At 46.0% G+C, this 12,550-nt stretch overlaps 1 protein-coding gene across 3 annotated transcripts in view; it reads right to left on the reverse strand.

The window, feature by feature from the left end:
* OAT (ornithine aminotransferase) overlaps window positions 1-12,334 on the reverse strand; it is an 81,391-nt gene extending 69,057 nt beyond the window's left edge. The window contains exon 1 of one of the 3 annotated variants that reach the window (XM_086922997.1): window positions 12,291-12,334. The gene's annotated coding sequence lies outside the window, so the exon portion shown is untranslated. Of the gene's footprint in view, window positions 1-795; window positions 934-9,692; window positions 9,910-12,290 lie in introns of those variants that run through there. The other 2 variants (XM_086922999.1, XM_086922998.1) reach the window with 2 other exon arrangements.
* Window positions 12,335-12,550: the final 216 nt, after the last annotated feature.

Genomic DNA, 12,550 nt, shown 5'->3' on the forward strand with positions numbered 1-12,550 from the left:
TTCTTTGCCGACCTCCCCTCTCAAATTTGATAACACATTCCCTTTTGAACAACTAAAAGATCCACTTTGCAAAAATATTTCATGCTGTTTCTTTACCCTATCGTCTTCACTCAGGCTCTTCTCTAAACACTACGAGTGCCAAGCCAGAACAGGCTATAGAATAAAGCCACAAACAATCGCGCAAGTACTGCCAGACAAGCACCTCTGAGCCTGAAGGAGAAAAGATCACTCCTTCAAGCTTTGCTCTGATACCACAGTGCACACACTACTCTTCAAAAGAGAAAGAAGGTTTCCATTCTCCCAAAGGCTGCACCCTTCCCGGAAAGCAGAACCCAAGGCTCACAGTTTCATAAAGAACGTCTCTAGCCAACAAGTACGAGACTTGGCTAAAGATTTCTGCTGTTTTAGAATGGCTTTCAGATGAGATATTCGAGTGCATGTCATAAATTAACTAATTCCGGAACACACAGACATTCCGTCAGAATTTACTCCCAACGCCACCATCCTAGCGAGTCCATTGAACACCAGCGCATCGTGCAATACTAGCAGGTGCCCCGTGCGCAGGCCAGTCACCCTGGAGCATACTGCAAACAAGGATTCCTCACAAACACAGGATTCATCACAGGAAATACTCTGTCCACGGGTGTGCTCATTTAACATGGCTATTCCTACCTTCAAGCCGAATCTCACATATCAAACTCTGACTGCTGAACACTAAACCTTCTACAGCTTCTTAAACACTGAAACGAGCACATCATGAGCTCATACCATTGAGCCAGAGGCTTTTGGACTCACCGACTACGATCTTTTATGTATCAAAGACAGGGCCCAGAGAGACGCTAGAGGCTGAAGTCTAGAGCGTGGCCGCGTCTTCTCAACAAGTCGTGTATCCTACGATGTCGACACTGCCACTTTTATGGTCACTCCGCCCTGGAAAGGGATGTAGGCGCACAACACGCAGGGGGGCAGTCACCAGCAAGACACACCCCCATCAAAAAACACGCAAACATATGACCGTCACTGCAAGCGGCCAAGCTATCAGCCAACACGGATTTACAAACCGCTCCCAAAAAAAAACAAAAAAAAACTCTTTCTCCTGATGCCTTGGCCCAGCATCACGGTGCATGTGCGACAATCGCATTTATTTCTGCCAAATAACCTATTGCATCAGCACAGATAGAGGAGAATCATTGGATGAGCCGGCGTTGGCCTCTCACACACCCATCGCTGTAGGCAGCCAAACTAAATATAAATCCAGCGACAAACAGACAAGAGTTAGTTGCGTAGGAGCTATATCCCCTGTAGGAGGGAGAGGGTGTAGAGAAGAGATAGGAGGGAGTCGTACGGTCAAAGGTCAATGTGTGAGGGGCCTCCCGCAGCAAGGAGAATGAGACACTGGCTGACCGGATACAGGGAAGAGAAACCTGCGTCAGTCACCAGAAGAGGGATAAGGGGGGTGAAAGAAGACAGCCTCATGGTACGGGGTGTGCTTGCATGAGGAGTCCGAGCAAGGCCTAGTGCTTAAGATGGTGCGGGGGGATGTAACTACATATCCCACCAGGTAAATCTGGAGATATGGTTGAAGAAAGGGGCACGGGCGGAGTCGGAAAACTGCCACATTTTGACGGTTTATTTATAATATACTTTACATCGGACGGTACCAACACTTCTTTGGGTTATGACCTGCCCTTCACTGCAGCGCCGTAATACCCCAGTGCCACAGTTCATAAAACGTTTGAGCAGGAATCAAATGTTTTAATGTGACATTTTCAGACTAGCCATCAGGACAGCGGCAATTTTTATGCAAAGGTGTTCCTAACACCACACTGCAGTGCTGCTATAATGTGAATGGAACCGTACGGGACCTTTCAAAGGGCACGTTAGTTATGCTAAGTGACACTATCAGAACTTCTATATAAGGTTTCTATGTTTTAATTGCCGGTGGCAGAACCTCTAAACAGAGATTATGTATTTTAATTATACATATCAGAACGGCTCAGGTGGACCGTTATTCTTTTAATGAGCGTCAGAGCAGGGCTGCGACACTTGTAATGCAATGCAGAAAGTTTGCAGTGTCAGTAAAAAAAAAACATTGAATGGACATGCAGTATGGACAACCAGAGTACATTATAAAGCTAGTTTGATTAACAAGGGTGCAGTGTGTGCAAGCTTTTCTAACACCGACAAGGATTACAGCATGGGAAGCCGAGCAAGATTCCCACAGAAAGGAAGAGCAGAAATCACAGCAGTGTATGCTTCGCTCAAACAAGCAGGTTCGGTACAAGGAGCAGCAATGCTTCATTCAAAAGTACGAGCTACAGTATAGACAACAGCAATATCATCTTATCTCGAATGACAGATTTGAGTAGCTCACTCTGGCTATTTCCCGATAGTTCCAGTGCGGCCTTTAGCCTTTAAAGAATAACTACAGGTACCAGACATACATAAAAAATAAAGATTACATGAGCTCATGTTATATGCAAGCTACTGCAAGGGTATGTAAATAAAAGTATTCTTTTATTATGTTCGTGTACCTTTGTAAAGCAATATAAAAAGGGAAAAACATGCCCTTGACATGGGCTTACATTTATGGATTCCAAATAGTGCAGCTATTCTCAGTAGGCAGAGTTAAAAAAAAAAATTAAAAAGCACCATTAACAGGTTTAGTGTTCGTCTCTCAGCTTCATTTAGAAACAAGCATTTGCAATGCAATAGGTCTCGCAATTGCAAGATTTTGAGCTATTGGCGATGTAAATGACAATACCTTTTATTTATGTGTTTAAAACACCTGCAATAATAAAAGGCATTGCAATTTACAAAACAAACACCTGCAATAATAAAAGGCATTGCAATTTACAAAACAAATAGGTCAAGGGCTGATCGGTGTAAATGTATATGTATATACACATATGCATATACATACATACGTGCTAGACTCAGTTCATCTATCTATCCGCAGAGTCACGCTCGCTGGCCCGGGACATAAAAGCCACACGCAATTATACTGTGCCATTTAAAGAATCTTAGGATTTGTGGTCACAGTAACCAATGGCAGGCATCATTCAGCATCTGGTTGTTGTCGCTCTGTTCTCCCCCTGAACAGCTGACTGAGGGATGCCAGGAAAAGATAACCTTTGGAGGCATTGGGGATTTAAAAAAATATTTTAATGAATCTATTTCCAGGGAAACTTAAGCAACCTGCCGAAGATCACAGTTGATGCAGGGACTCAAACATTGTTACCCGGTTTAAGAGCAGGCTGTTATACCACTTCTGCCCTGGAACTGAAGGAGGTGCTCTGTGCCACATCAACCGTCGGCAAGGATATATCTCATGGCATAAATAATCATTGGAATGTATGGATCTGTGTAGTAATTGCACTGGTAAATCTAAAAGTGCTCTTTATCATCAATGTAATCATTTTACATTCCTCATAGCACGGGAAACTTATTTTAATTGACAACATTGGAGCAGCCAACGTGCATCTCTTTCCCCTCGAAACAAGCCCAGCCCCACCACTCACAAACCTCACCAGTCACCACTGCATCTCCGCCACTCAAATGTCACCTTCTCCTTCCCAGTCTTCATCTGATCCACCCCCTTCTGCCACCCTGTGTTATAGTGAACCCGGGAGAACCAAAACATTGAAACCATTAATTAGAGCTGCAAAAAGTTGGCAGCATGCGCGATGCAATGCAATACACGCAGTGCCAGGACCGACTAGAACCTTCTCAGAGGAAGACTAGAGAAGTCATGAGGACCAGTTTCCTCCTGAACAGAATTAGTTATTTATATAAATATAGGTTTACAATAAAAAAAAAGCTCAAAAGAGGAATTCATGCTCTTAAATCTCCGACGAGTAGCAGGCAGAACGGTGGGACTTCAGGGAGGTTTCGACTGCTTTCCTCGACAAGAGCAATAAACAAGATTCCGGATTTTGAACTGCAGGAACCCCTTTGGGTCTACCTTTAAAATATATGGTAGTGTTCTGTCCAGGGTTCATTTTTATGACAACCTGGGTATTTGATGGCAAGCTATCATGGTTCGAGCAAGAAAAAAAAATGCGAAGGTACTCTGCGCCCAATGGAGTAGTCTGGTGGTCCAGCTTACTGTCGACAGCACAGGCCTCCCTCAAAAACACATGAACATTCCTGTGTTCTCAGAATATCGTCTATAAGGAAAGTTAAGACCACGTTTCATACCCACTCCCATACACCTAACATACCAGCTCCACCCCTCGCCCAGCTGGACATCTATTTTACTGTTTAGAAGAGCGAGTCACGGAAAGGCGAGTCACGGAAAGGAGTCTCACTGTACAACCAGGTATCCGGAATAGAAAACGGTGATCCCAACTTCAAACTGGCTGCAGAGGCAATCCACTGGAAATACTTCGAACAAATGTACATTCCGAGCAGATAGGAGCGCTAGTTTTTAGATAAAAAAACCCTCAAAAGAATAGGGGCCACAGCTATGACACCTGACCACATGCGGCGTTGTTATGGTGGCCCCAGCTGGCGGACCATTATCTCTGTACACTAAACCACCACCTCGCGAACATAGTTCCTTAAATACCACAGAAAAGCTACTGTGCTATGCTCATTTTTTATCAGCCTTCAACACATTCTCCTGCAACCGAGACTATGGCTGCAGGCATGGGGCACAGGGGCAGTGTCCTATAACACCGGTATGACAGCCACGCCTAGCTACTACTCCTAGAATCGGGAACAGGTTGTGGCTCCATTCAGACAGCTGTACTCGGGCTCTTATATAAACTCATGTAAATGCATTCTGAAACCCACCCCTATCCAAACGGTTAAGCTACCCAGCAGCCTTTAAAATTAATATGTACTCACAGGTATGCTTAAGCACAGTTGGTCCGATCGGCATGCCCCGAAGTCAGGCGCTCCGTCACTAATCGTGCCTGATCAGAGGATGTGGAGGGCAGACAAACACACAACTTACCACTGGCAGGACTATAACGACTCTAGTCGAATTAAGTCTCAGCCTCGCCAGTTTTCAATACCTAGCCCGGCCTAGCCGGCACGGTGAGTCAGCAGCGTGTGACAGTGAAGCCCTTCACCCTCGCTAACCACTCACAAGATAGTCCCAGCATAAGCCCATCATGGCCTCTCATCGATAGAATGCAGGATGTCGATGCTCGCGTCCCGGTCCGTGCTGAGCAGGGTCTGCGCCCGCTGAAACTCCACTACCGCCGAGGCCGCCATCTTCCACTCAACTCAGCAGCACCAGCCTCCGCACAGCCAGGCGACCGGAAATGCGTGCCGGAAGTACCGACGCCGGTTTGTCAAGCGCTGCGCGCGGGGAATCATAGTCCTGCAGCAATCTAAGGGTGCACAAAGATCTAAAACAAAACAATTAGACCGCCCAATCGACGGGCATCTCCCATGGTCGGCATGCCAGAGTGGTGTCCTCATTCCTTCCACAAGGGTGGAAATCAGAAACTTAGAGCTTTTTTTCACGCACACTCTTATTGGTTTTCGATCTAGTCTTTGAAATGGTTTGAAAACCGATACAGTAAAATAGGACTACCACACCAAAGCTTCCGAGTACGAGTGAATAATTCTATGGCCGAGGCGAGGATTATGCATTTTTTTTTTTTATTATTTAAAGCGATTTATATAGCACGAACTTTACCCGAAGCTGTCAGATCGCTTTACATAAAAAAACAAGTCTTAAAACCAGCACCCCCTCTCCCCTACCTCCTCCACCGCCGAGGAACGTGCTGGAATGACGGCACAAACGAAAACTAAAAAAAAACAAAAAACGGGGCGGGAACAGCTACCGAATCCCTCCCCTCCAGGACTCCGTGACCTGCCTCATGGTTGCCAAGGCAATATTTCTGAAAATATTGTCGTGCTACCGTAAGGCAGGTCACGGAGTCCTCGAGAGGAGGGATCCAGAGCAGACAAATCTGCTAAACAGGAGCTTTTTCCAATGGCAGGCCTCCGTTTCGAGAGGCCTGCCAATGGAAAAAGGGGGCGTGGTTTCACGCAGTACTGAAATTCTCCTGTTCACAATAAGTCTTTGCCTCCAGCAGGGCCACGCCCTGCATTGGAGGCTTCGACCTAAAAATAAAAAAAATAAAAGGATCATGACTTATGGGTTTAGTCTTGGTCTCTTGGGACTGCCAATAGTTGACCAGTTGACTTCAGTGCAGAGCTTTTAGCTTGCCTCTGGACACTGCTCATATCTTATTGACAACCTTTAGATTAAGTCTCATGCACATCTTTAACCAACAGCAGGTTAAGCTAAGCAGTTATGCCCGATAATCTAGACCAACGTGTCCAACGATCCCCATCTTTACAGCTTATCAGAACCATAATGGTTAGGGATACGGGGAAACAAAGTAAGCGCTGAGAGCATTAGGAAGCAGGCTATCATCACTGCCCATGCGGCAGTGAAAGGGAAACAAAGCACTAATTTCTCATGCCTGGTATCAAACAGTTGTGCCAGGAGCTCAGGGCACCCCAAGCAGCCACCAGGCCCACCTGTGTAGAGGCCTGGGACTTGAGCCTGGATTCTGGAGTCAGGGGAACCAGGCCCACTCGCACTGGCATGATCCGGGGGCACAGGTTCCATATTATTGTAAATAGTGTTCAAATAATAAAGCTCTAGGGTGATTCATATGCACGGGGTTGTTAGCCCAACTTCTGGAGCAGACTTCTCGGCTTCAGATACCCACAAACCAAGTAGAGCATGTATGCGTAAGGGTTGATGACTAGTACTAAAGGGGAAGACTAATGAACTGTAGACAAGAGTGGTTGGACTGGTAAAGGAATTAAAGCAGTCTCCGCAAACTGAATTATTTGGTCAACAATTCTGGTGAACCAGTTGCATATAACTCTAGGTAATGGGGTAACTTGGAACTGGATTTTTTTGTTGGGAAAAATATCTAGCAGATCTGAATGTTTGGATCTTTTTGGCATTGATTTGCCAGAGATGGACATGTCATTCCTCGAGGCCACGACAATGTCTGAAAAAAGTTAAATAGAAAGCTTGGTGGTTAGAGAGGAAATGCATTTCTGTCAGAAGCAAGGGGCCTTATGTCAAGTGCCCTCTTGTTGTGCGACATCTACTGACCTTCCAGGTTTTTAAGCCTGTTGACTAATTGTACTTCTGAGGAAAGCAAATCTTCATGTCTCAGGATTTAATGTTCTCTTGGCAGCCATGAAAGCAGGGTGAGAGGAGATAGGCAATGACCCTTCTCAGAATACACAGCCGGTTGGGCTGCCATTCTGCGGACCACGATTACAGCATTTGTTGACAAGGCACATGTGATGTCACCAACAACCCGGTTATGCAATATGATGACACCACCCTCGGCATCTATTTGAGGAGACCTGTGTTCATGATCACCAGAAACACACCGGTCTCATTCAGGGTAAACATAGAAATAGCGAGTATTTCAATAGGCTAACTGTAAACCATTAACATTCAAACCTTGAAATCTTAAAATAATATTTACTCTGAAACTGCCCACTTTCAGATGTGTGACAGTGCAAGCTCCGAGTCTGTCAGCAGCCAAGTTCGGATCTTCACTTGTGCTAGTGTGAAGACCTATAATTCTGTGGAATCTCCAAGGTCTCATATTTTGTTAATATGTGGAATTACCTAAACTGAGATTATAAACCAAGCCGGAAGTCTGTCTCTTTTTAAAGACCAGGGATAGTAGCAGATTATAATTTCTTGCCTTCCTTCAGCTCTGCACTTTTTTGTTCCTAGAAAGACTTCTTTTGTCAGGTTCCTTATAGGAGTATTTATTTACACGGTGTACTTATTTACTTACTTGAAGAATTAAACACCAAACACTGATCTTTGGTTAGGAGGTAGAACGAGCTAACCATACCGTTGCAGAATGTCACAATGTTTAACTTAGAAACCTGGGCCAATGTCGGCTTTCCTGGGTAAATGGTGGTGTAATGCGAGGGAAGTACTTCACTTCAATTCCCATGCCCCCTATTCCGTGATCACAACATTGTAGAGCACCTTCAAATACAACAGGTCAATATGTAGTCCGAAATACATTTCTTGCATATATAGTTTTAATTCTCTGCAATGTAGCTTCCTCCATGTATAACAACATAAAAGCTGAATAAGGCATCATCGCAACAGCAGGTTCTTACGTTGTTTGGAAACTATCACTTCTAACGTCACTTCATCCAATTACATAGACTAATACGCTAAACTGAAATGCTGCCACTTGTTAATACAGGAATAGACTTTTCTAGATTTTAAAGTATTATATTTTTAACATGATGTTTGTTGTATGATTTACACACTAAATATTTTGATGGCTCACGCTCTGGTTCTTACGCAGGTTTGCCTTCTAACCAGTATTTCTCCATTACGACCATTATTTCACCAGTGAAGCTGGTGCTAAAATCTAGATAACACAAGGGCATAGTATTTGATTTAGTCACCAGATTAGAAGCATGCTTCCATACTAGCTGGTGGCTGTCCTGGTTTCCATGATCAGAAAGTCACAACTCTTGGCCTCTCTTACATTTTCTTATGAAAATAAAACAGGTACTCTGGCATCTTCCTGCCAGCAGATGCTTGTGCCTAATCAATCAGGTGTTTGTTAAGCGCGACTACTCACCCGTAAGGGTCTCAAGGCGCTGGGGGTAGCCGGTTCCAGTCCATCAAGGAGGGTGTCTGTCAAAGAGTCAGGTTTTGAGATTTCGTGCAAAGATGGGGAGCGAAGTTATCTGTCTGAGGCAGAGCATAAGGTCGTTCCAGGCTCTGGCCGTGCGGAAAGAGAAGTAGTGGCCTCTCGATCTGGTCTGTAGCTTGCGGTTGAGGTTTTTGCTTTTTCCGGCATAGAGTGCTTTGCCGTAGTCGAACCTGCTGGTGACCAGGCCTTATGATTTTAATAATTCTGCTTAAACTCTGATGAGTGTGAATCTCAGTTTGCAAATGCCTAGGTATTACTGTATGTGCACTTGTATGTATTTGATCACTGGTAAACAGACTTATCTTTGTAACCCATTTGTGACATTTTTGGGTAGAGGCATTTTACTATCTTTATTGATAAAGTTTATATAATGGTATCAGCGACACTGACTGAGCCAGGAGCATGTAAAAGTGATGCTATTTGTTTGTTGTCTGATCATGGAATTTATTTGTAACAGAACAGTTGCACTACTTTGTGAGCTTGTAAGAATATGTAGCTGTTTTACCTATGGAATTTCATTGCGAGCTTTGAATACCCTTTTCCTTCATCACCCTATATACCCTTTAAAGTAGAATCTCAGCCACAACATATGGCAGAGAACCTGCTTTGATAGTACTGGATGGGAAAATATAGTGAAGAAAAATACTTTTGAAAAATCGATAGGCATGTGTGACTACGCATACCCTGTTTTTCCTAACTGCATGGAATGAACATTGCTGTAACCTACTTTTAAAGCAAACGACATTCCAAAGTTCATGGTTTTGCCTCCATTTTGTGATGCTTTTATTAGGAAGTGTCAAGACCACGTATTGAGGGTAAAGCTTACTTGGCAGAACTCAAAGGAGTCCATTGTGAACCAATGGGTTTTCTTTTAATAACTGTGTGTGTAAAGGATGTTGCAAATATCGCATATTTTTTTCCTTCAAATATCAAGGCAGAACTACAACCACCTCCAAACATTCTACAAGGACTTCAAGCTTGCGCACTCCACTAGCTTACCTGTTCCAGTTTGAAGTAAGATTTTAAGCCCATCACCACATTCACAGTTCACCAGCGCCACTGCTTCCTACACCAACCTCTTCCCAAGAGACCGTCAGCCCTGCTGATCCTCTCCCTGACCAACGACCCCGCCGCCAGAGCCAACCTGCACGAAGGGATGAAAGAGGTAGCCGACTGGATGACGACCAGCCGCCTGAAACTGAACTCGGACAAGACTGAGGTCCTCATCCTGGGCTCCTCACCCTCCGCCTGGGACGACTCCTGGTGGCCTCCCGCCCTGGGCACCGCACCCAAACCGACAGACCATGCACGAAACCTGGGCTTCATCCTGGACTCCTCCCTCTCCATGACCAGGTGGGTCAACGTCTCCTCGGCGTGCTTCAACATCCTACGCATGCTACGGAAGATCTTCTGGTGGATCCCCACCGAGACCAGGAAGACAGTCACCCAGGCCCTCGTCACCAGCCGACTGGACTACGGCAACGCCCTCTACGCCGATACCACCGCCAAGCTCCAGAAGAGACTCCAGCGGATCCAGAACGCCTCAGCCAGACCCATCCTCGACATCCCACGAACCAGCCACATCTCCGGACATCTGAGAGACCTTCACTGGCTCCCCGTCAACAAAAGAATCACCTTCCGCCTCCTCACCCACGCACACAAAGCCCTACACGACCAAGGCCCGAGCTACCTCAACAGCCGAGTCAACTTCTACGCTCCCAAACGCCACCTCCGATCAGCCAACCACGCCCTCGCCGCCGTCCCCCGCATCCGAAGAGCGACTACAGGAGGAAGGTCCTTCTCCTACCTGGCCGCCAAGACCTGGAACTCCCTCCCTCCCGACCTGCGCCTGACCCAAGACCACCTCTCCTTCAGGAAGAAGCTGAAGACCTGGCTGTTCGAGCAGTAGCGGCAACCCCCCCCCCCCCCCCCCCCAGCACCTTGAGACCCTACGGGTATGTAGCTCGCTTTATAAGTGTCACTGATTGATTGATTGATTGACTTCGTTGGCTACCAAGTAATGCCCCTATTACTCACTGATAAGGACATTCACATACAAAAAAAATCATTGTGAAGGGCAAATCATGAAGAGATTCTGCCCCTCACATTTCTAACATACCTATGCAAAGGCATACACAGGGAATACAAAGCCACAAACAAACATTACAGTGTATGGTTGTGATTAAGGAGGCGGGGCTATCCTGGCTTGTTGCTGCCTACCCTTGCATCTCGCAGTCGGCTCCGGTCAGCACAAGAACAGTGTGCAAACTGTTCGCACCTCACCCTTTATGAGGCTTAGACTACTGACACCCCGACAGTTGATGCGAGTCCAGCTTCACATTATCAGCAAAGTACGATCTCCGTAAAGCAGGCAAAAGGGAACCACCCATTAGCTCAGTCTGTTCATACACCAACATGTTTCTATGTACATGATTTGTGGCTGAAAATGAGAAATGCTTATCCTATTAATGAATACAAATAGGACGGCATGCTTAACGGCCATCAAGCGTCTTCAGGTAGGTACACTTCTGTTCCAGATGTGCAGGCAACATACAACTTAGCATCTGCCATGGCACCAAGCTAGATAAAGCATAACATAAAACGGACTAAAGATCCGAGAAGAGGCAACCGAACACTAACAAATTGAATAATACATGGAGCAGAACTTGTGTCAATACAAAAAAAGGGGGGGTGGGGGGGGGCATGGTTATAAGCCACTTCCTACCTCAGTTTCGTAATGTATGTGAAATTGATTTATATAGCACGATATATGCAGCAGTGGACTTTTCGGCGCCACATAGGGAGGTGTAGCAAAAGCTTTGGGAGTCTCCTCATCAGGCTGCCCAGACACTCAGGGAGGGATTTGTGCTAGTTTAGCTTAATTGTGCCCTGCAGACACACTTAACAACTCACAACACACTCCGCCGCCCCAGAGACCTGAAGGGTAGGGAGACGTTGAACTGGGTATTTGCGAACTTTCCATCAGTATAGCCGGTATGGCAAGAACCAGGCCCTTGACGGAGGGTTTTCCCTTTTAATTTCTTGACTTGTCAACCTGTAGTGCAGGATAGTGAGCAGCATATGCGAAGGTAGTCTTGTGGGAATTAAGGTAATCACTGTGTGCGGGGGAGACCATACCGGATTAGAGGAACAAGCTGCGAAGTGGGCCATGCTATATTTAATACCTTCAACAGGTCGTACTTTTGGTAGGTTACTTGAAAATTTGCTTTCAATGATGACAATCCAGGCTAACTAGTTTAAGAAATGTTGGGGGGGGCGGCTCACTCATTTATACCAAAATAAATTAAATGATTCTCTAAGGTAAAAATACAAAAAACGAGGGAGATCAAGAAGAAACAGCTGAACTAAATCATGAGACATGATCGCCCTAGAAATTAAGACACTGCGACAGGCTAGTTGCTGACAGGTGGGTGTCCTGTGGTAACTGCGTTCCACTCGACAGTAGGCCCAGAGTGTTGTGCCGTTAAGCAGGAGTAAGGCACTCATTGTTAACCCAGGTTCAAGGCAGTCGCGCGCCCATTAACCCCCCTCCAGTCCCCTCCCGGTCACGTCACGTGGTCCAGCCCCGCCTCTCACCTCCCGCAAGTCTGACCTCTTCCTCTCTCCTCGCCGCGTAGAAGAAGGCTCTCGGCAGCGTTCTCTTCATATAACAACCGACGTCATAGAGAGAGAACGCGACTGTTCAGGCCATTGGCTGCACCACTCCTTCATCAGCCAATCAAACAGCAGTTGTCTTTAACCGCCGCCCTCTCCAGTGTTACGTCAGCCCTCCGGTATTATTCGGAGGCCGGGTTACCTAAGCCACGTCAAGCCCTTTGCCGGTTGCGATGAAAGGC

The sequence above is a fragment of the Lissotriton vulgaris genome, chromosome 5, assembly GCF_964263255.1.
Source record: "Lissotriton vulgaris chromosome 5, aLisVul1.2, whole genome shotgun sequence".
In the NCBI taxonomy this organism is placed as follows: domain Eukaryota; kingdom Metazoa; phylum Chordata; class Amphibia; order Caudata; family Salamandridae; genus Lissotriton; species Lissotriton vulgaris.